We start from the raw sequence: 25,876 nt of genomic DNA on the forward strand, positions 1-25,876 counted from the left end.
TCAATAATCATTTGATCACAAACTATTCTCAGTTCCTTCAACATTCCTTGTAATGGAATACTTTGCCTGGAATACTTTGCATCATTATGTCCTTTCCCCTGAAATCCTGCTTACCTTCCAGGTATCAACACTGTCATTACACCCTCCAGGACAGAACTCTTGATACTATAATTAGTATCTAGTGCTTTCCTCACTAGATGGTAACCTTGTAGAAGGCAAGAACTGTTTGTCATTTTTCATCGTTGCATCTAAGGCACCTTGCTCAGTACCTAGCTAATATTTAGCAGACCAATTCAGCCCTAAAGCAGACACCCCAAGTCCTGAGAGGGAGTCAGTGAATTTACATCCATTTGGGTGGCAATATACTATTTGTAAATGGGATATCTTCCCCCGAAGGTAAGGGTTTTTGCTTTCATGGGAAACATGGGAATTTTCCCATGAAAATTCACGGGAATGAATTTTCCCTTAGTGACATGCTTCTGTGACTTCCAGTGACTTCACCTGGAACTCAGTTTGGCTTTATGGGCAGAAAGTGGTTCTTAGTGGGAAGTACAAAATATAGGTTACTAAAAAGATCTTTAGTGAGACTGGGTTTTGTAATGTCTTAGAGGACATAACAAGATAGCAGTTTCCCTTCTTTGAAAAATTTCTTTTTATATGTTCATCCTGAATTCAGATAAAAAAACAATCTCTTTCCTCTGCTTGTTAATGGTGGTTTTCTGGTTTCATTCTTCTGGGCACATAAATATGTTATAGTATAAACAAGCCAATGGTGTAATGAATTATTGCAGTCTTATTGTGTGAATGTTTTTACTAGAAATCTTGGGGGGAAAAGCTATTCATGCTCTGCATTTTTAAATCATGCTAATGTGATTAGTCATTATGATCCTACTTACTCTTCATGATGGAGGCAAGATGTCTAAGCATCCAATGTACTTGTGAGGGGCCTGATTAGTGCTTGAGACCCAATCAAGAAGCTGCTGATGAAGCTCACATAACACATTAAAAAGTTACTTAGGACAGAGGAGTTGATCGTTGCTTATGTAAGATTGTATAACAAATAAAATAAGTGTAAATTGTCCTAATGTACATTTTTATTCTTCCATGAGAATTTCAACTGCTACCATAACCTCCGAATATATTTTGCCAGGATATGTCCAGACCACTGTTTTTGTAATCAAAGTGTGAAAGTGACAGAGTAAGCTGCTATTATTGTTCAATAGGAAAATTCACACATCCACTAAACATCACTAAACAGGTGTTTTCAAAGCCCAGACTTCAAAATAGTTCACCCATTCTAGCATTTTGATGTTGTAATCAAGCAAAATGAAAAACAGAAGAGACACATTTTGGTTGATTATTATCCTGCCAAATCAGATTGTTCCTGTTATTGTCTTACACAAACACCAAGCTCAGAGGGAGAAGTGGGGAGCAGGGAGAAAAATATGGATGTGTGTGAGAAGAGAGAAAAGATGGTTTTAGAATCTTAAATGAGTCCAATAAATTGAAGACTTGCTTAACAATGTCAGAAACAAAAGTCAGTAGAAAAAGAAGGAGTGTAACACTTTACATTCAGTTTTTTAAAAGACGTTTTTTAGGAGTAGAACCCTCTTTTCAGAAGGAATCTTATGAAGAATCACAAATATATAAAACAGATAGGAAGAATATTTTTAGTAAACATTGTATTAGTTCAGATTTATCATATTTATTCAAATTCAATGAAAAAACAAGCCTGTTGTGATGAATGCCAAAAATTAAAATTAGGGGATTAATGACAATTATCTTACGTGAGCTTCAGCAACCAATTGATTTCTGTGATTTCTTACTTCTTGCATATTATCAAGATTTTTCTTGATTACAATGATAAACTGTTGGAAATGGTAAAAAATAGAGTTTTTAAACAAGTTGCCTTGTGATCTAAGGATACCATTCCATTTCTAAGTAACAAGGGGGAGCTTCATTTGTTCTCAGGGCTGTACCAAGAGAGTTAACCTGAAGAGGCCAGTAAGCATGTTGTTGGCCTCTACTGTAGTAACATTTTGTATGTGACACCCTTGAATACGCCTTTTTAAAAAAATATATAGTTTTGTAGTAGTTAAAAATTAAGTAAAATTTGATAATGGCCATTCTGACTGGCGTGAGGTGATACCTCATTGCAGTTTGGATTTGCATTTCTCTAATGATTAGTGATGTTGAGCATCCTTTCATGTGTTTATTGGCAATCTGTATATCTTCTTGGAGAAATGTCTATTTAGGTCTTCTGCCCATATTTTGGATTGGGTTGTTTGTTTTTTGATATTGAGCTGCATGACTTGCTTGTATACTTTGGAGATTAATCTTTTGTCAGTTGCTTCATTTGCAAATATTTTCTCCCATTCTGAGGGTTGTCTTTTTGTCTTGTTTATGGTTTCCTTTGCTGTGCAAGAGCTTTGAAGTTTCATTAGGTCCCATTTGTTTATTTTTGTTTTTCTTTCCATTGCTCTAGGAGGTGGGTCAAAAGGATCTTGCTGTGATTTATTTCATTGATTGTTCTGCCTATGTTTTCCTCTAAGAGGTTTATAGAGTGTCTGGCCTTACATTTTAGGTCTTTAATCCATTTTGAGTTTATTTTTGTATATGGTGTTAGGGAGTGTTCTAATTTCATACTTTTACATATAGCTGTCCAGTTTTCCCAGCACCACTTATTGAAGAGGCTGTCTTTTCTCTATTGTATATGCTTGCCTCCTTTATCAAAGATAAGGTGACCATATGTGTGTGGGTTTATCTCTGGGCTTGCTATCCTTTTACATTGATCTATATTTCTATTTCTGTGCCAGTACCATATTGTCTTAATTACTTGTTGTCTTAATTGGAGCTTTGTAGTAGAGTCTGAAGTCAGGGCACTGATTCCGCCAGCTCCGTATTTTTTTATTTTTCTCGAGATTGCTTTGGCTATTTGGGGTCTTTTGTGTCTCAATACAAATTGTGAAACTTTTTGTTCTAGTTCTGGGAAAAATGCCACTGGTAGTTTGATAGGGATTGCGTTGAATCTGTAGATTGCTTTGGGTAGTATAGTCATCTTCACAATGTTGATTCTTCCAATCCAAGAACATGGTATATCTCTCCATCTGTTTGTATCATCCTTAATTTCTTTCTTCAGTGTCTTATACTTTTCTGCATACAGGTCTTTGGTCTCCTTAGGTAGGTTTATTCCTAGGTATTTTATTCTTTTTGTTACAGTGGTAAATGGGAGTGTTTCCTTAATTTCGCTTTCAGATTTTTCATCATTAGTGTATATGAATGCAAGAGATTTCTGTGCCTTAATTTTGTATCCTTCTACTTTACCAAATTCATTGATTAGCTCTAGTAGTTTTCTGGTAGCATCTTTAGGCTTCTCTGTGTATAGTATCATGTTATCTGCAAACAGTGACAGCTTTACTTGTCTTCCAATTTGGATTCCTTTTGTTTCTTTTTCCTCTATGATTGCTGTGGCTAAAACCTCCCAAACTATGTTGAATAATAGTAGTGAGAGTGGGCAAGCTTGCCTTGTTCCTGATCTTAGAGGAAATGGTTTCAGTTTTTCACCATTGAGAACGATGTTGGCTGTGGGTTTGTCATATATGGCTTTTATTCTGTTGAGGTAGGTTCCCTCTATGCCTACTTTCTGGAGAGTTTTTTTTTTTTTTAATTTTTTATTTATTTATGGCTGTGTTGGGTCTTCGTTTCTGTGCGAGGGCTTTCTCCAGCTATGGCAAGCGGGGGTCACTCTTCACTGCAGTGCGCAGGCCCCTCACCATCGTGGCCTCCCTTGTTGGGGAGCACAGGCTCCAGACGCGCAGGCTCAGCAGTTGTGGCTCACGGGCCCAGCCGCTCTGCGGCATGTGGGATCCTCCCAGACCAGGGCTCGAACTCGCGTCCCCTGCACTGGCAGCAGACTCTCAACCACTGCGCCACCAGAGAAGCCCCTCTGGAGAGTTTTTTATCATAAATCGGTGTTGGATTTTGTCGAAAGCTTTTTCTGCACCTATTGAGATGATCATATGGTTTTTCTCCTTCAATTTGTTAATATGGTGTATCACACGGATTGATTTGCGTATATTGAAGAATCCTTGCATTCCTGGGATAAACCCCACTTGATCATGGTGTACAATCCTTTTAATGTGTTGTTGCATTCTGTTTGCTAGTATTTTGTTGAGGATTTTTGCATCTATGTTCATCAGTGATATTGTCCTCTAGTTTTCTTTTTTTGTTAAATCTTTATCTGGGTTTGGTATCAGGGTGATGGTGGCCTCATAGAATGAGTTTGGGAGTGTTCCTCCCTCTGCTATATTTTGGAAGAGTTTGAGAAGGGTAGGTGTTAACTCTCCTCTAAATGTTTGATCGAATTCGCCTGTGAAGCCATCTGGTTCTGGGCTTTGGTTTGTTGGAAGATTTTTAATCACAGTTTCAATTTCATTACTTGTGATTGGTCTGTTCATATTTTCCCTTTCTTCCTGGTTCAGTCTTGGAAGGTTATACGTTTTCTAAGAATTTGTCCATTTCTTCCAGGTTGTCCATTTTATTGGCATAGAGTTGCTCGTAGTAGTCTCTTAGGATGCTTTGTATTTCTGCTGTGTCTGTTGTAACTTCTCCTTTTTCATTTCTAATTTTATTGATTTGAGTCCTCTCCCTCTTTTTCTTGATGAGTCTGGCTAATGGTTTATCAATTTTGTTTATCTTCTCAAAAAACCAGCTTTTAGTTTTATTGATCTTTGCTCGTTTCCTTCATTTCTTTTTCATTTATTTCTGCTCTGATCTTTATGATTTCTTTCCTTCTGTTAACTTTGGGTTTTGTTTGTTCTTCTTTCTCTAGTTCCTTTAGGTGTAAGGTTAGATTGTTTATTTGAGATTTTTCTTGTTTCTTGAGGTAGGCTTGTACAGCTATAAACTTCCCTCTAGAACTGCTTTTGCATCATCCCATAGGTTTTGGGCCATTGTGTTTTCATTGTCATTTGTCTCTAGGTATTTTTTTATTTCCTATTTGATTTCTTCAGTGATGTCTTGGTTACTTAGTAACGTATTGTTTAGCCTCCATGTGTTTGTGTTTTTTACGTTTTTTTCCCTGTAATTCATTTCTAATCTCATAGGGTTGTGGTCAGAAAAGATGCTTGATATGATTTCAATTTTCTTAAATTTAGTGAGGCTTGATTTGTGACCTAAGATGTGATCTATCTTGGAAAATGTTCCATGCACACTTGAGAAGAAAGTGTAATCTGCTGTTTTTGGATAGAATGTCCTATAAATATCAATTAAATCTATCTGGTCTATTGTGTCATTCTAAGCTTCTGTTTCCTTATTTATTTTCATTTTGGATGATCTGTCCATTGGTGTAAGTGAGGTGTTAAAGTCCCCCACTATGATTGTGTTACTGTCGATTTCCTCTTTTATAGCTGTTAGCAGCTGCCTTATGTATTGAGGTGCTCCTATGTTGGGTGCATATATATTTATAATTGTTATATCTTCTTCTTGGATTGATCCCTTGATCATTATGTAGTGTCCTTCCTTGTCTCTTGTAACATTCTTTATTTTAAAGTCTATTTTGTCTGATATGAGTATTGCTACTCCAGCTTTCTTTTGGTTTCCATTTGCATGGAATACCTTTTTCCATCCCCTCACGTTCAGTCTGTATGTGTCCCTAGATCTGAAGTGGGTCTCTTCTAGACAGCATATATACAGGTCTTGATTTTTAATCCATTCAGCCAGTCTATGTCTTTTGGTTGGAGCATTTATTTTTAATTTTTTTTAAAGTATTAAAGAAAATAACATTACTTAAAATTTTTTTTAATACATTTATTTATTTATTTACTTATTTTTGGCTGTGTTGGGTCTTTGTTTCTGTGCGAGGGCTTTCTCTAGTTGCAGCAAGTGGGAGCCACTCTTCATCATGGTGCGCGGGCCTCTCACTGTCGCGTCCTCTCTTGTTGCGGAGCACAGGCTCCAGACACGCAGGCTCAGTAGTTGTGGCTCACGGGCCTAGTTGCTCCATGGCATGTGGGATCTTCCCAGACCAGGGCTCGAACCCGTGTCCCCTGCATTGGCAGGCAGATTCTCAACCACTGCGCCACCAGGGAAGCCCCCATTATATAATATATACCACATCTTCTTCATCCATTCATCTGTTGATGGATACTTAGGTTGCTTCCATGTCTTGACTATTGAAAATAGTGCTGCTATGAACATTGGGGTACATGTATCTTTTCGAATTAGAGTTTTTGTCTTTTCTGGATATATACCCAGGAGTGGGATTGCTGGATCATATGGTAGCTCTATTTTTAGTTTTTTAAAGAACCTCCATACTGTTCTCCATAATGGCTGTACCAATTTACGTTCCCACCAACAGTATAGGAGGGTTCCCTTTTCTCCACACCCTCTCCAACATTTATTATTTGTAGACTTTTTGATGATGGCCATTCTGACTGGTGTGAGGTGATACCTCATCGTAATTATGATTTGCATTTCTCTAACAATTAGGCATGTTGAGCATCTTTTCATGTCCCTATTGGCCATCTGTATGTCTTCTTTGTAAAAATGTCTATTTAGGTCTTCCGCCCATTTTTTGATTGGGTTGTTTGTTTTTTTGTTATTGAGTTGTATGAGTGTCTGTATATTTTGGAAATTAAGCCTCTGTTGGTCACATCATTTGCAAATATTTTCTCCCATTCCATAGGTTGTCTTTTCATTTTCTTTATTGTTTCTTTTGCGGTGCAAAGTTTTTAAGTTTCATTAGGTCCCATTTGTTTATTTTTGATTTTATTTCTTTTGCCCCTAGAGAGATTGACCTAAGAAAACATTGGTATGATTTATGTCAGAGAATGTTTTGCCTATATTCTCTTCTAGGAGTTTTATGGCGTCACATCTTATATTTAAGTCTTTAAGCCATTTCAAATTTATTTTTGTGTATGGTGTGAGGGAGTGTTCTAACTTCATTGATTTACATGTAGCTGTCCAAGTTTCCTAACACCACTTACTGAAGAGAACTGTCTTTTCTCCATTGTATATTCTTGCCTCCTTTGTCAAAGATATAATTGACTGTAGGTGTGAGGGTTTATTTCTGGGCTCTCTATTCTGCTCTCTATTGATTCATATGCCTGTTTGTGTGCCAGTACCAAACTTTTTTGATTACTGTAGCACTGCAGTATTGTGTGAAGTCTGGGAGGGTTATGCCTACACCTTTGTTCTTTTTCCTCAGGATTGCTTTGGCAATTCTGGGTCCTTTGTGGTTCCATATAAATTTTAGTATTATGTGTTATAATTCTGTGAAAAATGTCACGGGTAATATGACAGGGATCACATTAAATCTGTAGATTGCTCTGGGTAGTATGGACATTTTAATGATATTAATTCTTCCAATACAAGAGCCTGGGACACCTTTCCAATTCTTGAATCACCTTCAGTTTCCTTAATCAATGTTTTATTGTTCTCAGCACATAAGTCTTTCACTTCCTTGGTCAGTTTTATTCCTAGGTATTTTTTTCTTTTTTGGATGTGATCTTAAATGGAATTTTTCTTTTACTTTCCCTTTCTGATATTTCACTGTTAATGTAAAGAAATGCAACGGATTTCTGTATGTTAATCTTGTACCCTGCTACCCTGCTTATTTGGTTTATCAGTTCTAATAGTTTTTGTGTGGAGTCTTTAGGGTTTTCTACAGAAAGTATCATGTCATTTGCATATAATGACAATTTTACCTCTTCCCTTCCAATTTGGATACCTTTTATTTCTTTTTCTTGTCTGAATGGTGTGGCCAGGACTTCCGATACTGCATTGAATAGAAGTGGTGGCAGTGGACATCCTTGTGCCAGATTTAACAGGGAAGGCTTTCAGCTTTTCACTGTTGAGTATTATATTGGCTGTGGGTTTGTCATAAATAGCTTTTATTATGTTGAGATATATTCCCCTTATACCCTCTTTGGTGAGTTTTTTTTGTACCATGAATGAATGTTGAATTTTATCAAATGCTTTTTCGGCATCCATTGAGATGAACATGTGATTTCTGTCTTCTCTTTTGTTGCTGTGGTGTTATCACAATGATTTGCATATGTTGAACATCCTGAATCCGTTTTGCGTTAATTTTTGTGTATGGTGTAAGACAGTGGCTCAGTTTCATTCTTTTGCATGTGGTTGTCCAGTTTTCCCAACACCATTTACTGAAGAGACTATCCTTTTCCCATTGTATATTCTTGGCTCCTTTGTCATAAATTAATTGACCATATATATGTGGGTTTAATTCTGGGCTCCCAATTCTGTTCCATTGATCTATGTGTCTGTTTTTATGCCTATACGGTTTTGATTACTACAGCTTTGTAACATAATTTCAGATCAGGGAGTATGATGCCTCCAGCTTTGTTCTTTCTCAAGATTGCTTTGGCTATGGGTCTTCTGTGGTTCCATTCAAATTGCAGAATTGTGTGAGTTCTGTGAAAATGCCATTGGAATTTTGATAGGGATTGCACTGAATCTGTAGATTGCGTTGAATAGTATGGAGATTTTAACAATATTTATACTTCCAATCCATGAGCATGAAATATCTTTCCACTTATTTGTTTCTTTAATTTATTTCATCAATGTCTTATAGTTTTCAGCATACAGGTCTTTCACCTTCTTGGTTAAATTTATTCCTAGATATTTTGTTATTTTTGATGCAACTGTAAATGAATTGTTTTCTTAATTTCTCTGATAGTTTGATATTAGTGTATAGAAATGCAACAGATTTCTGTATCTTGATTTTGTATCCTGCAAGTTTACCAAATTCATCTATTAATTCTAACAGTTTTCTGGTGGAGTCTTTAGGGTTTTCTATATATAGTAAATTATCATTTGCAAATAGTGACAGTTTTAATTCTTCCTTTCCAATTTGGATGCCTTTTATTTATTTTTCTTCCCTAATTGCTCTGGGTGAGACTTCCAATACTACATCAAATAAAAGTGGCAAGATTCGGCATCCCTGTCTTGTTCCTGATCTTAGAGGAAATGCTTTCAATTTTTCATCATTGAGTATGATGTTAGCTGTGGTCTTGTTATATACAGCCTACATTATGTTGAGGTATGTTCTCTTTATACACACTTCGTTGAGAGATGTTGAATTTTGTCAAATGCTTTTTCTGCATCTATTGAGATGACTGTATAATTATTATCCTTCATTTTGTTAATGTAGTGTACCAAAATGACTGATTTGCAGATGTTGGACCATCCTTGCATCCCTGGAATAAATCCCACTTGATCATGGTGTATGATCCTTTTAATGTATTGTTGAACTTGATTTGCTAATATTACACTGAGGACTTTTACATTGATGTGCATCAGGGATACTGGCCTGTAATTTTCTTTCTTGTGGTGTTACTTGTCTAGTTTTGGTGCACCAGCTCTTTAAAGCTTCTTCCCAAAGCAAGTCTCATGGCCACACTTAACTTCAAGTGGGCAGAGAAGTATAATCTTATCATATGCCAAGGAGAGAGGATGAGAATATTTGTTAACAGCTCTAATCATTACTATACCTGGGAAGTCAGAGGAAACACCTTTGATTATTACTCTATATTACTTTTATTGTTTGACCACTTTACAAAGAGCATATGTTACTTTATCATTTAAAAACACATTCACATGTAGATTTCGTATCTGTCCACAGATGAAGATTTATACTTTGGACTGTGGGGTGAAAACTGAGGAAATGCTACTGTCTGATTATAGTAACCTTAACTACAAGTTCAGTTTTAAGTGTCGGTAATAAACTTGTTTAAAAAAGGTTGTATCAGCAGGGTTAATGTAATAAAGTAACATCAAATTCTACAAATGGTTTTCAGTTTTTCTATTAAGCTACACAGATTAGTCTAATAAACTGGCAATTATCCATCTCCCCATTGCCCTCAAAAATGTGACGCTGTCTCTTTTAGTCCTTAGAATAAATATGTGTATGTTCAACCTAGGTATTATTAACTGCAATTTGTAAAAAAGGAAACTGAACTGTGAGATACATAGCAGTTAATTCAATGGGCCATGATTTCCCCCCCAACACTTTATTTTAAAAATTCAAACAAATACAATAGTTGAAAAAACTTCTCAGTGCATACTCAGAAAGCCAACACTTAGAATCTATATTTAACATTTTGCTACGTTTGCTTCATCACATATATATTCACCTGTCTATCATCCATTGATCTTATTTTTATTCATTTCAAAGTAAGTTGCAGACAGCAGTATCCTTCACCTCTAAACATCTTAATTAGTTTTCAGTACTTATATTCTATATTGTAAAAGTTAAGTTATATGTTAGAATGCACAAGTGTATACTTGCCTAACTTCTAATAAATACATCCACCCATGTAACCAAAATCTCTATCAAGATATACAACAATCCATTATCCCAGAAAGTTCCCTCACATTGGGCCTTGATTTGAAATTTCATATAATGTCTGAAACATTTATATTAACATATTTCCATACATATTTCCACACAAATACAAGATTTTTAGAAATTTCATGTAATGTCTGAAACATTTATATTAACATATTTCCATACAAATAACCCAATGAAAGTTTAGTATTAGTTGTTTTGTTTGTTTTTTTATACTGCAGGTTCTTATTAGGCATCAATTTTATACACATCAGTGTATACATGTCAATCCCAATCGCCCAATTCAGCACACCACCATCCCCACGCCACCGCAGTTTTCCCCCCTTGGTGTCCATATGTCCATTATCTACATCTGTGTCTCAACTTCTGCCCTGCAAACTTGCTCATCTGTACCATTTTTCTAGGTTCCACATACATGCGTTAATATACGATATTTGTTTTTCTCTTTCTGACTTACTTCACTCTGTATGACAGTCTCTAGATCCATCCACGTCTCAACAAATGACTCAATTTCGTTCCGTTTTATGGCTGAGTAATATTCCATTGTATATATGTACCACAACTTCTTTATCCATTCGTCTGTTGATGGGCATCTAGGTTGCTTCCATGACCTGGCTATTGTAAATAGTGCTGCAATGAACATTCGGGTGCATGTGTCTTTTTGAATTACGGTTTTCTCTGGGTATATGCCCAGTAGTGGGATTGCTGGGTCATATGGTAATTCTATTTTTAGTTTTTTAAGGAACCTCCATATTGTTCTCCATAGTGGCTGTATCAATTTACATTCCCACCAACAGTGCAAGAGGGTTCCCTTTTCTCCACACCCTCTCCAGCATTTGTTGTTTGTAAATTTTCTGATGATGCCCATTCTAACTGGTGTGAGGTGATACCTCATTGTAGTTTTGATTTGCATTTCTCTAATAATTAGTGATGTTGAGCATCTTTTCATGTGCTTCGTGGCCGTCTGTATGTCTTCTTTGGAGAAATGTCTATTTAGGTCTTCTGCCCATTTTTGGATTGGGGTGTTTGTTTCTTTAATATTGAGCTGAATGAGCTGTTTATCTATTTTGGAGATTAATCCTTTGTCCGTTGATTCATTTGCAAATATTTTCTCCCATTCTGAGGGTTGTCTCTTCGTCTTGTTTATGGTTTCCTTTGCTGTGCAAAAGCTTTGAAGTTTCATTAGGTCCCATTTGTTTATTTTTGTTTTTATTTCCATTTCTCTAGGAGGTGGATCAAAAAAGATCTTGCTGTGATTTATGTCAAAGAGTGTTCTTCCTATGTTTTCCTCTAAGAGTTTTATAGTGTCCAGTCTTACATTTAGGTCTCTAATCCATTTTGAGTTTATTTTTGTGTATGGTGTTAGGGAGTGTTCTAATTTCATTCTTTTACATGTAGCTGTCTAGTTTTCCCAGCACCACTTATTGAAGAGACTGTCTTTTCTCCATTGTATATCTTTGCCTCCTTTGTCATAGATTAGTTGACCATAGGTGCGTGGGTTAATCTCTGGGCTTTCTATCTTGTTCCATTGATGTATGTTTCTGTTTTTGTGCCAGTACAATATTGTCTTGATTACTGTAGCTTTGTAGTATAGTCTGAAGTCAGGGAGTCTGATTCCTCCAGCTCCATTTTTTTGCCTCAAGACTGCTTTGGCTATTCGGGGTCTTTTGTGTCTCCATACAAATTTTAAGATGATTTGTTCTAGCTCCATAAAAAATGCCATTGGTAATTTGATAGGGATTGCATTGAATCTGTAGCTTGCTTTGGGTAGTATACTCATTTTCACAATGTTGATTCTTCCAGTCCAAGAACATGGCATATCTCTCCATCTGTTGGTATCATCTTTAATTTCTTTCATCAGTGTCTTATAGTTTTCTGCATACAGGTCTTTTGTCTCCCTAGGTAGGTGTATTCCTAGGTATTTTATTCTTTTTGTTGCAATGGTAAATGGGAGTGTTTCCATAATTTCTCTTTCAGATTTTTCATCATTAGTGTATAGGAATGCAAGAGATTTCTGTGCATTAATTTTGTATCCTGCAACTTTACCATATTCATTAATTAGCTCTAGCAGTTTTCTGGTGGCAGTTTTAGGATTCTCTATGTATAGTATCATGTCATCCGCAAACAGTGACAGTTTTACTTCTTCTTTTCCAATTTGTATTCGTTTTATTTCTTTTTCTTCTCTGATTGCCGTGGCTAGGACTTCCAGAACTATGTTGAATAATAGTGGTGAGAGTGGACATCCTTGTCTCGTTCCTGATCTTAGAGGAAATGCTTTCAGTGTTTCACCATTGAGAATGATGTTTGCTGTGGGTTTGTCATATATGGCCTTTATTATGTTGAGGTAGGTTCCCTCTATGCCCACTTTCTGGAGAGTTTTTATCATAAATGGGTGTTGAATTTTGTCAAAAGCTTTTTCTGCATCTATTGAGATGATCATATGGTTTTTCTTCTTCAACTTGTTAATATGGTGTATCACATTGATTGATTTGCGTATATTGAAGAATCCTTGCATCCCTGGGATAAATCCCACTTGATCGTGGTGTATGATCCTTTTAATGTGTTGTTGGATTCTGTTTGCTAGTATTTTGTTGAGGATTTTTGCATCTATATTCATCAGTGCTATTGGTCTGTAATTTTCTTTTTTTGTAGTGTCCTTGTCTGGTTTTGGGATCAGGGTGATGGTGGCCTCATAGAATGAGTTTGGGAGTGTTCCTTCCTCTGCAATTTTTTGGAAGAGTTTGAGAAGGATAGGTGTTAGCTCTTCTCTAAATGTTTGATAGAATTCACCTGTGAAGCCATCTGGTCCTGGACTTCTGTTTGTTGGAAGATTTTTAATCACAGTTTCAATTTCATTCCTTGTGATTGGTCTGTTCATATTTTCTGTTTCTTCCTGGTTCAGTCTTGGAAGGTTATACCTTTCTAAGAATTTGTCCATTTCTTCCAGGTTGTCCATTTTATTGGCATAAATTTGCTTGTAGTAGTCTCTTAGGATGCTTTGTATTTCTGTGGTGTCTGTTGTAACTTCTCCTTTTTCATTTCTGATTTTATTGATTTGAGTCCTCTCCCTCTTTTTCTTGATGAGTCTGGCTAATGGCTTATCAATTTTGTTTATCTTCTCAAAGAACCAACTTTTAGTTTTATTGATCTTTGCTATTGTTTTCTTTGTTTCTATTTCATTCATTTCTGCTCTGATCTTTATGATTTCTTTCCTTCTGCTAACTTTGGGTTTTGTTTGTTCTTCTTTCTCTAGTTTCTTTAGGTGTAAGGTTAGATTCTTTACTTGAGATTTTTCTTGTTTCTTTAGGTAGGCTTGTATACCTATAAACTTCCCTCTTAGAACTGCTTTTGCTGCATCCCATAGGTTTTGGGTCGTCGTGTTTTCATTGGCATTTGTCTCTAGGTATTTTTTGATTTCCTCTTTGATTGCTTCAGTGATCTCTTGGTTATTTAGTAACGTATTGTTTAGCCTCCATGTGTTTGTCTTTTTACGTTTTTTTCCCTGTAATTCATTTCTAATCTCATAGCGTTGTGGTCAGAAAAGATGCTTGATATGATTTCAATTTTCTTAAATTTACTGAGGCTTGATTTGTGACCCAAGATGTGATCTATCCTGGAGAATGTTCTGTGCGCACTTGAGAAGAACGTGTAATCTGCTGTTTTTGGATGGAATGTCCTATAAATATGAATTAATCTATCTGGTCTATTGTGTCATTTAAAGCTTCTGTTTCCTTATTTATTTTCATTTTGGATGATCTGTCCATTGGTGTAAGTGAGGTGTTAAAGTCCCCCACTATTATTGTGTTACTGTCGATTTCCTCTTTTATAGCTGTTAGCAGTTGCCTTATGTATTGAGGTGCTCCTACGTTGGGTGCATATATATTTATAATTGTTATATCTTCTTCTTGGATTGATCCCTTGATCATTATGTAGTGTCCTTCCTTGTCTCTTGTAACCTTCTTTATTTTAAAATCTATTTTATCTGATACGAGTATAGCTGCTCCAGCTTTCTTTTGATTTCCATTTGCATGGACTATCTTTTTCCATCCCCTCACTTTCAGTCTGTGTGTGTCCCTAGGTCTGAAGTGGGTCTCTTGTTGACAGCATATATATGGGTCTTGTCTTTGTATCCATTCAGCAAGCCTGTGTCTTTTGGTTGGAGCATTTAATCCATTCACGTTTAAGGTAATTATCGATATGTATGTTCCTATGACCATTTTCTTAATTGTTTTGGGTTTGTTTTTGTAGGTCCTTTTCTTCTCTTGTGTTTCCCACTTAGAGAAGTTCCTTTAGCATTTGTTGTAGAGCTGGTTTGCTGGTGCTGAATTCTCTTAGCTTTTGCTTGTCTGTAAAGCTTTTGATTTCTCCATGAAATCTGAATGAGATCCTTGCCGGGTAGAGTAATCTTGGTTGTAGGTTCTTCCCTTTCATCACTTTAAGTATATCATGCCACTCCCTTCTGGCTTGTAGAGTTTCTGCTGAGAAATCAGCTGTTAACCTTATGGGAGTTCTCTTGTATGTTATTTGTCATTTTTCCCTTGCTGCTTTCAATAGTTTTTCTTTGTCTTTAATTTTTGCCAATGTGATTACTTTACTATGTGTCTCGGCATGTTTCTCCTTGGGTTTATCCTGTATGGGACTCACTGCGCTTCCTGGACTTGGGTGGCTATTTCCTTTCCCATGTTAGGGAAGTTTTCGATTATAATCTCTTCAAATATTTTCTCCGGTCCTTTCTCTCTCTCTTCTCCTTCTGGGACCCCTATAATGTGAATGTTGTTGCGTTTAATGTTGTCCCAGAGGTCTCTTAGGCTGTCTTCATTTCTTTCATTCTTTTTTCTTCATTCTGTTCCGCAGCAGTGAATTCCACCATTCTGTCTTCCAGGTCACTTATCCGTTTTTCTGCCTCCGTTATTCTGCTATTGATTCCTTCTAGTGTAGTTTTCATTTCAGTTATTGTATTGGTCATCTCTGTTTGTTTGTTCTTTAATTCTTCTAGGTCTTTGTTAATCATTTCTTGCATCTTCTCAATCTTTGCCTCCATTCTTATTCCGAGGTCCTGGATCATCTTCACTATCATTATTCTGAATTCTTCTTCTGGAAGGTTGCCTATCTCCACTTCATTTAGTTGTTTTTCTGGGGTTTTTTCTTGTTCCTTCATCTGGTACATAGCCCTCTGCCTTTTCATCTTGTCTATCTTTCTGTAACTGTGGTTTTTGTTCCACAGGCTGCAGGATTGTAGTTTTTCTTGCTTCTGCTGTCTGCCCTCTGGTGGTTGAGGCTATCTAAGAGGCCTGATGGGAGGCTCTGGTGGTGTGTAGAGCTGACTGTTGCTGTGGCGGTCAGAGCTCAGTAAAACTTTAATCCACTTGACTGCTGATGGGTGGGGCTGGGTTCCCTCCCTGTTGGTTGTTTTGCCTGAGGAAACCCAACACTGGAGCCTACCTGGGCTCTTTGGTGGGGTTAATGGCAGAGTCTGGGAGGGCTTACGCCAAGGAGCACTTCCCAGAACCTCCGCTGCCAGAGTCCTTGTCCCCACAGTGAAACAGAGCCACCCCCTGCCTCTGCAGGAGACCCCCCAACACCAGCAGGTAGGTCTGGTTCAGTCTCCCCCAGGGTCACTGCTCCTTCCCCTGGGTCCCGATGCGCACACTACTTTGAGTGTGCTTTCCAAGAGTGGGGTCTCAGTTTCCCCCAGTCCTGTCGAAGTCCTGCAATCAATTCCCACTAGGCTTCAAAGTCAGATTCTCTAGGAATTCCTCCTCCTGTTGCTGGACCCCCAGGTTGGGAAGCCTGACGTGGGGCTCAGAACCTTCACTCCAGTGGGTGGACTTCTGTGGTATAAGTGTTCGCCAGTCTGTGAGTCACCCACCCAGCAGTTATGGGATTAGATTTTACTCTGATTGCGCCCCTCCTACCGTCTCACTGTGGCTTCTCCTCTGTCCTTGGACGTGGGGTATCCTCCTTGGAGAAGTCCAGGGTCATCCTGTCAATGATTGTCCAGCAGCCAGTTGTGATTCTGGTGCTCTCGCAAGAGAGAGTGAGAGCACGTCCTTCTACTCCGCCATCTTGGTTAATCTTGGGCCTTGATTTGAACACAAGATCTGTCTCTAAAGTCCACAGTCTTTCCCACAACACTATGCTACTTCTTTTAAAAAGGCCCAATGTATAAATACATTAAGCAATAAAAATTCTAACCCTCAATAATTAAGGTAGCTGAAATATGGAAATATGAAAGGTAGAAAATACTAGAGATTTCCTCTACTAAAGCCAGACAGCCTAGGTATTTAATATCTGTAGCACAATGACTGTACCACTTTCTGTTTACTAATTTCCACTGAATAAATAAAAATATCTACTTCCTTCCCCAAGAGTTAAAGAATGAATCAAGGAGGTATGGACATGACAATAATAACCATCTCATATGTTCATCTCTTATACCTTCAGTTAAACTAATAATGCTTCGGGGCAAGACCATTTCTTAGGCTTGTAAGGCAAGCACTAGGTCAAGTGCTATACACTTTAGTGATTACTATGAGAGGCAGGGAGGAACTGGAGAAAACACAAAACCTTTGGAATCAGCCAAATCTGGATTCAGATCTCTTCGTATTTATTTAGCTATATAACCATGTACAAGTTAAGCTTCTCTAAGCCTCAGTGTATCATATGTAAAATGAGGCCTATATTTGGACTTCCTATCAATGTCAGGTTTCTCAAATAGACGATCTACACGCAGACCCAGGCAAGAGAAGCCCCTACCCTGGACCTCAGGCTTTTGGGGGAATTTTATGTAACAGTTTGTTAATTTAACTTAGTATGTATATGGTATGTAGGTCTACATTTATATTTGCTCCAGATCCTGCAGATGTTACAAATGGGCCTGTCTGTATCTACTACTAATAACCTAACATGTGTATTGCCATATTCACTTTCAAATATTACCCTATTTAGTCACACAACATTACCATGAGTTAGGTTTCATTAATCCCATTGTGCAGATAAAGAACCAGATGTGGTGAAGAAACCTACCCAGCGCCCTTATCTTCTATCACCATATCACTCTCTTCTTAACTCCCAAATAGCTGAGCTTCCTTCTCTAACATATTATCAATATTTCACTCTCCAAGTCAATATGCCCCTAATCCCTAAATCTACTCCCTATTTTCCATGACCTGTTGGTAGCACCTGATACTGTTAATAATTTTTCCTTTCTTAAAACAACTTTCCCTTTGGTTTCTAAGGCAAGACCATTTCATTTCTTCTGTTAGCTTTTGCTCTTTTTCTGTCTCCTCTTGTTAGAGTTTTGGTGAAGAATGAATAAGATAATGTTTTTGGAGAGTGTCAGCATAAAGCATATATTCAATAAGGGGTAGGGTTTCTTTTTAACCTAAAAAGAATAGCTACCATTTTTAAGAATGGTGTCAACTACTCTACTAGGTGATACACACACATGCACACACACTATTCCATTTATCCTAAAAGCACCATAAAATTGAAGTTCAGATTGGCTGACAAATTAACCTGTATTAGAAACCTGGCTCCAACAATTCCTAGGTTTAGGATACTAAGTCACTTAACTTCCCTGAGCTTCTGCTTCCCCATCGGGTAATTTTATAATGTTCTTGTGAGAATTAAATGAAACACAGGATATAAAAACACAAAGTACATGGTACACAGTCAGTAAATGTTAAACTCCTTTCTCTTCTTGTTGCTACCAGGTGAATACATTCATTTTTTTATCCTTCCCGTGTGTGCATTTCTAAAAACTAAGTCCTTGATCTCTTGACCTTCTTTCTTTACTCTATACCTACACTCTGTCACACTTGGGTGTCCAGCTCCTCCAGAAAGATAGTTTTGAATTATCTGTGACCATTTCTAAGTGTGCAGGCCCACATCTCTAAGTTTTGCTAGTACTTTCTACTTGAGAATCCCACTGCATACCATCTCAAACTCCTCCTTTCCCTCACAAAGAATGGAAAGCAAAAGACTGGGAGTGGGTGACATAAAATGTTACACAGACAAAATTGATAGGATGCATGATAAAGAAGCTAATTTTATGGTTTCAAGCTTGCCTGAGAAAATTAAAAACTCGAGAAGATTCTCATAGAGCATGTCCAAAATTTTCTCCCCTTTTCCTCATTCTTCAGACATGAAACTCTAATCCTTCTATTTCCCTAACCCACAAAGCCAAAAATGTTCCCATTCCATTGAATTCCCTTACATTTAAATGCTCCATTCATCTAACACCTAATAATACTCTGTCTTCTATTACCAATTTTCTTACATTTACATCTTATCTTCCTAACTATGCTGTAAGTTCTTTAAGGCCAATAACCATCTCTTATACTTTTCGTATTCTTCATAATGCTAATCGACTACTGCTATAAAGATATGGTCAAGAATTCAGAAATTATAAATTAAGATGTTTTCAGATCTTTTTCTGACACGGAAGGAAAACTCTTCAAGTCAAAAGCTGTGATCCACAAATAGAGAAGGTGTGACAAACAGGAAATTTTCTATTTCTCTCTCAAGGATTTTAGTTTTGGCTTTAAACAGAAAAAATATCCTTTAACATATATTTCCTTAGCCATGTGTTAATACTTTATAAATTATTTCCAGGAACTGTACAAGCTTTTCTTCAAAAATTACTTATACCAGCATACCTTGGAGATACTGCAGGTTTGGTTCCAGGCCACCACAATAAAGCAAATATCACAATAAAGAGAGTCACACAAATTTTTGGTTTCCCAGTGCATATAAAATTTATGTTTATACTATTACTGTAGTCTATTAAAGTGTTCAAAGGCATTACATCCTAAAAAAACAATATACATACCTTAATTAAAAATACTTTATTGCTAAAAAATGCTAATCATCATCTGAGCCTTCAGCAAGTCATAATCTTTTTACAATAGTAACAAAAAACATCATTGATGACGGATCACCATAACAAATATAATAATAATGAAAAAGTTTGAAATATTTAAAGAATTGCCAGAATGTGACCGAGAGACATAAAGTGAGCAAATGCTGTTGGAAAAAGTACGCCGATAGACTTGCTCCATGCAAGATTGCCAAAAACCTTCAAGTTGTAAAAAAACACAATATCTGAGAAGCATAGTAAAGCAAAGCACAGTAAAACGAGATATGCCTGTATTTTCTAATACAGTTACTAGTCATTAATTTCTGTAGGAAAATAATTCCTAAAACTATAAGTCTCAAAAACCACACAATGTAGACTGATGTGCTATTTATTAAATATTAAATAATTTAAAAACTTTCAAAACCGAGATGATAAAAATACTTAGTCTAAAGTTTATTAAAAGAAATGGCTTTCTTCTTTGGTTGAATATATTTAATAACTGGGAAAATTTGATTAAATTAATTTTCTTTACTGTGATCAAAATAGAAGAACTGCAGGATAATAAAACTGATTTTGATTTGCTTATTTTACCTGAGTAGCTTTATCTTTCATGCATGAAGGGTAATGAACATGAGGATCTCGTGGCCACTGTCCTGTGAGATAACGTCCTGTTATCGTATCCAAAGAAGAGGTTCGCCTTATTGTACCAGAGGTTCGAACTTGATGAGATTTTGGCCTGTCCACTATCAAAAAGTGAAAAAAGATTAGATTAGTCACTAATGAATAAAGTAAAACTTAAAATTATTTAACCCTCATGGTTTGTAAAATATCACTCTGTCAATTTTCCCTACAATATATATTTACCCTAATAGCCCTCCTGCATGATGTGATGAAATTTATAGACCCTCTCCCAGAGGAAAATACATTCACATATTAAATTTTGCACACACTTCCAGGGCTGTCAACCCTACAAAGCCCATGCATTTTAGAGACCTATTCTAAAACCTGTATAGCATCTCCACTGCCATTACTTTATTTAAGACTTCATCATGTCTCAACTGCCAGTTTCCTAAATGCTATCTCTGCATCCACCCTAACTAAATCTTACAGTGCCACCTCCCTCCACTGCTTAAAAAAATTTCCATGGTTATTCACTGCCTTTAACTTAAAGCCCATTATTTTTCACAGTTCAGCTCCCATATACATCAATACTTGATGTCTTGCTACTCCTCCATAAACCCATGTTAACTACGAAATGCCATACAAACTAACTGCAACTTCCTAAATGTAAAACGCTCACTTCTCTGCCTCTATACCTTCTATTATCTCCTGCACCTAAAATGTTCTCCTTCCCTGTTCACTTGACAAAAACTTATCTTCAAGATCAGCTCAGGTGTCACACTGCCTCTGTGAAACCTTTCTCAATGCTCTTCTTTTCTCCATCTCTGTCCTTTTTAAAGATATACGCACTCTCCTCTGTCTGCGTGGAGCCCTAAATTTGTCTTTTTTCCCCAACTAGAGCATACGTTTGGTCCCTACAGATTGAAAAGAAGTTGATGCTCAATACTTATGAATTGATTCACAGCTACACAAAAATAACATGTATAAAGAATCTGATATTTTAATTCAGCTTCCTCATTTATGGATGAAGAGTTTGAAGCCCAGAGAAATAAACTTAAATTGTCCAATGAAACAGAACTGCTACCAGGTGATAGAGGTAAAAAGGAACGGAGATATCCAGACATTCTACACAGTTCAATCAATCTACTATAATAATCTACTTCTCCTCTCCATATAGGTACCATAGGTACCTCTGCTGAAAATTAAAATGATCATACTGAACTCTATCGTTTCTTTACAAAGAAACTATAAAGGATTTTTCATACATGCATCTCAAATAAGTTACTACTAATGTGCATTGAATAATAAAATCCAGTGGATTACAAGCACCAAGGCTCAGTCTTACTCAGAGTTATATCTCACATCAAACAAAATGTCTTGCACATTACAGAGGGCCAAGAAACATTTGTTATTGAATACTGTCCTTTAACTACCCTTCTGAAACCAAAATACAAAATTGGGTTTTTTTAAATCAGAAAACAAAAGAAAATGCAGCATACTGTGAACTATCGTATTATTTACATACAGTCGTCCTCAGTTTTGTGGGGGACTGGTTCTAGGACCCTCACGGATACCAGAATCTGAGGAAGCTCAAGTCCCTTACGTTTGGCCATCCACCTCTCCGGGTTCCACATCCTTGGACACAGAGGGCTGGAGGGCCAATTTTATCTTACAACTGCAGTTCTGATTTCTTCTTTGACCCAAGAGTGTTAGAGAAGATCTGAAAATTACAAAATTTCCTTCCTATCTTTATTACTTAGCTCTCATTTTATTTTGCCATAGGCAGAGAGTCTAGAACAATCTATTTCTACTCTTTGGAATCACCTGAAATTTTATTTGTGACCAAAAATCATGGTCAATTTTTATAAATATTTCATGAGTCACAGAGAACATATATTTTCTGTTTTCAGAATAGTTATTTTTCTTGTACATCAGCTGAAATAAAAATATAGAATATATTAAAAAGAAAATTATTAGCTTTATCTGTCACAGACTTAGAGAACTACTCAAGTTTCTAAACTACTCTTGAGATATAACAATTCTCTTTATCCCTTGCAATTTTTATCATTTAAATTTAGTTCTGGGGAATTCCCTGGCAGTCCAGTGGTTAGGACTCTGCACTTCCACTACAGGGGGCATGGGTTCAATCCCTGGTCATCGGGGAACTAAGATCCCGCAAGCTGCGCCGTGTGGCCAAAAACAAGAAACAAACAAAAAAAAGTTTATAGAAATTTAGTTCTGTATAATTTGGTTCCATATTGATTCATGACATCATCATTATGGCTTATATGCTTCACCATTGCAGTCTGTTCCATTTATTACTTTTAAGCTCTGTCAAATTGAACATTATCACCCCTTTATGCTTTCCTTCTATTATAATGTATCTGGTTTGCCTATTCTTTTATTTTCAATTTCTTTCAATCATGCTGTTTAGGTGCGACTCTTGTATACTGTATGTAATTAGGCTTTTTGAAAAAACTTTAGAGTATGTCTTCTCCTTATAAAAGGTATGTTCATCCCACTTATATTTATTGTTATAACAAACTTGATTAAACCTGTCATAACTTTTTTCTTCCTCCTATAAATGCTTCCTTGCTAGTTGTTTTCTATGTTTTACTGTTCACTTCTTTTTCTCCTTCTTACCTTTTCCCCTACCATAGGTAATTTAGAAGATATGCAGATTGTTTTTAGTTCTATTACTAGGAGTTACTTCTATTAATTCTTTTAAATATTTTTTCTGGCTATAAAAGCAATATGCATAAATTTTAGCAACTTTAGGAAACACGGAAAATTAACGTCTCTCATAATCTGATTTATAATAATTTGTTTAAAACTTTTAAAAGTTACTTTACATTCCCTCCACCAAGAAAAAAAAAAGACAAAAACAGTTTATCCCTTGAAAAAGAACATTTATAGCAATAAAAAAGACCTACATAAAGGTCAGCCACAACCAGAAAATGAAAAGCCACTATATGCAAAAAACTTGTGCCTGAACTTTAAACTGCTCCAAACTATTATGAAAGTTGTATGTAGTCTACCTATAGTTATTAAAACTCCTGTTAACTTGGTGAACAATAGGGATAATTTTTATGTTTTATAGTAAGTATATAAAGAATCTATAAACAAGTCCCTTGATACATATAATATTCTAATCTATACTTTTTTATTATATTGTTAATCACTGGACCTTTGTCTATACCTTCCAAAGGATCCCATTTCTCCCCTTAGTGTCCATTCTCTCTGATTAGCTACTGTCAGAACTGTGGTCTTCAAGTTATTCTGACTGAGTACTCCTAATAGTAAATATCTAAGTATGCAGCAATATGTGCAGTTATTTATTTATAAATGAGGTATATATTATATGACTAATATGTTATATATAGTGTAAACCTAAGTAGAAATTTGCACATGATATAAAAAAAAATATGTATGAAAAAAATGGAAGTTACATTTTCTTCCTGTATCTCATAAGTGGGTGGCCTTACTTCAGTGTGAAGACCACTGGGATAAGGGACTTTAAATTGGGTGCTCCCAAGGCCCAAGGACCAGTGGCAGTCATCAGCTTGGACTCTGAAAACCTAGGCTCCAACATTTGGTGTAGAAACACTCACCTCGTGCTGAGTATAAGAGGGGGACATTCTTACCAACGAGAGAGCCAAGAAACAGATTTGGCAACCTTTTTCTGGGACAGCGCGGACCGGAACTTCTGGTGTCATTAAATTCATGAGTTTTCTTGTATTGTCCCTTAACCAAAAGGAGCTTTTGTACTTTTAAATGTTGTATAAATGTGTTATATTGGGTGAGAGCCTGAGGTTTTTGAACTGGAAACTTCCTGAAATTTATATCTCCATGTGGTTACCATAAAGATAATGTAATAAAAGGGAAAAATATGAATTGGGTGCTAAATTCAATCCACAGATTGGCCAGTTAGCTCTAATTCTGTGATATAACCGCTAATGCTTAATTGTGTTAAGAATGTGTAAACAAGCATCACACATTACCAATACCAAAAAAACAAAAAAGGTCTGCCTTAAGTAGAAAGAATAAAGTAGGACAACATGGTATCGATATCCTGTTATAAAATTCGCTCTACCAGGGACATCCCTGGTGGCCTAGTGGGGGGGACTCTGCGCTCCCAATGCGGGGGGCCTGGGTTCGATCCCTGGTCGTGGAACTAGATCCCACATGCATGCCACAAGTAAGAGCCCGCATGCCACAAATGGGAGCCCACATACCGCAATGAGGATCCCGTGTGCCGCAACTAAGACCCAGCACAGCCAAGATAAATAATAAATAAATAAAGAAATATTAAAAAAAAAATTCTCTCTACCAGTCATGATTTTTTAAAAAATTATAGTATATGAAGTAAATATACTTGAAAGGTTATATTTCAAACATATGCTTTAAAAGACTCTCGGAAGATGGCGGAAGAGTAAGACGCGGAGATCACCTTCCTTCCCACAGATACATTAGAAATACATCTACACGTGGAACTGCTCCTACAGAACACCCACTGAACGCTGGCAGAAAACGTCAGACCTCCCAAAAGGCTCTTGGTGCTCCAGCCAGGCATCAGGGCTGTGCCTCTGAGGTGGGAGAGACAACTTCAGGACACTGGTCCACAAGAGACCTCCCAGCTCCACGTAATACCAAATGGCAAAAATCTCTCAGAGATCTCCATCTCAACATCAAGACCCAGCTTCACTCAACGACCAGCAAGCTACAGTGCTGGGCACCCTATGCCAAACAACTAGCAAGACAGGAACACAGCCCCATCCATTAGCAGAGAGGCTGCCTAAAATCAGAATAAGCCCACAGACACCCCAAAATACACCACCAGACGTGGACGTGCCCACCAGAAAGACAAGATCCAGCCTCATCCCCCAGAACACAGGCACTAGTTCCCTCCACCAGGAAGCCTACACGACCCACTGAACCAACCTTAGCCACTGGGGACAGATACCAAAAACAACGGGAACTACGAACCTGCAGCCTGTGAAAAGGAGACCCCAAACACAGTAAGATAAGCAAAATGAGACAACAGAAAAACACACAGCAGATGAAGAAGCAGGGTCAAAACACACCAGACCTAACAAATGAAGAGGAAATAGGTAGTCTACCTGAAAAAGAATTCAGAATGATAGTAAGGATGACCCAAAATCTTGGAAATAGAATAGACAAAATGCAAGAAACATTTAACAAGGACATAGAGGAACTCAAGAGGAACCAAGCAACGATGAAAAACACAATAAATGAAATGAAAAATACTCTAGATGGGATCAACAGCAGAATAACTGAGGCAGAAGAACGGATAAGTGACCTGGAAGATAAAATGGTGGAAATAACTACTGCAGAGCAAGATAAAGAAAAAAGAATGAAAAGAACTGAGGACAGTCTCAGAGACCTCTGGGACAACATTAAACGCACCAACATTCGAATTATAGGGGTTCCAGAAGAAGAAGAGAAAAAGAAAGGGACTGAGAAAATATTTGAAGAGATTATAGTTGAAAACTTCCCTAATATGGGAAAGGAAATAGTTAATCAAGTCCAGGAAGCACAGAGAGTCCCATACAGGATAAATCCAAGGAGAAACACGCCAAGACACATATTAATCAAACTGTCAAAAATTAAATATAAAGAAAACATATTAAAAGCAGCAAGGGAAAAACAACAAATAACACACAAGGGAATCCCCATAATGTCAACAGCTGATCTTTCAGCAGAAACTCTGCAAGCCAGAAGGGAGTGGCAGGATATAGTTAAAGTGATGAAGGAGAAAAACCTACAACCAAGATTAATCTACGCAGCAAGGATCTCATTCAGATTTTACGCAGAAATTAAAACCTTTACAGACAAGCAAAAGCTGAGAGAGTTCAGCAACACCAAACCAGCTTTACAACAAATGCTAAAAGAACTTCTCTAGGCAAGAAACACAAGAGAAGGAAAACACCTACAATAACAAACCCAAAACATTTAAGAAAATGGGAATAGGAACATACATATTGATAATTACCTTAAATGTAAAT

General features: G+C 36.9%; 1 long non-coding RNA gene across 2 annotated transcripts in view; it reads right to left on the reverse strand.

The window, feature by feature from the left end:
- Positions 1-25,876, reverse strand: part of LOC132362750 (uncharacterized) — a 98,601-nt gene that overhangs the window by 37,635 nt on the left and 35,090 nt on the right. For both annotated transcript variants that reach the window (XR_009502471.1, XR_009502470.1), the window contains exon 2: positions 19,821-19,972. This is a non-coding gene — a long non-coding RNA (uncharacterized LOC132362750). The remainder of the gene's footprint in view (positions 1-19,820; positions 19,973-25,876) is intronic.

This window comes from Balaenoptera ricei, chromosome 3, assembly GCF_028023285.1.
Source record: "Balaenoptera ricei isolate mBalRic1 chromosome 3, mBalRic1.hap2, whole genome shotgun sequence".
NCBI classification, from domain to species: Eukaryota; Metazoa; Chordata; class Mammalia; order Artiodactyla; family Balaenopteridae; genus Balaenoptera; species Balaenoptera ricei.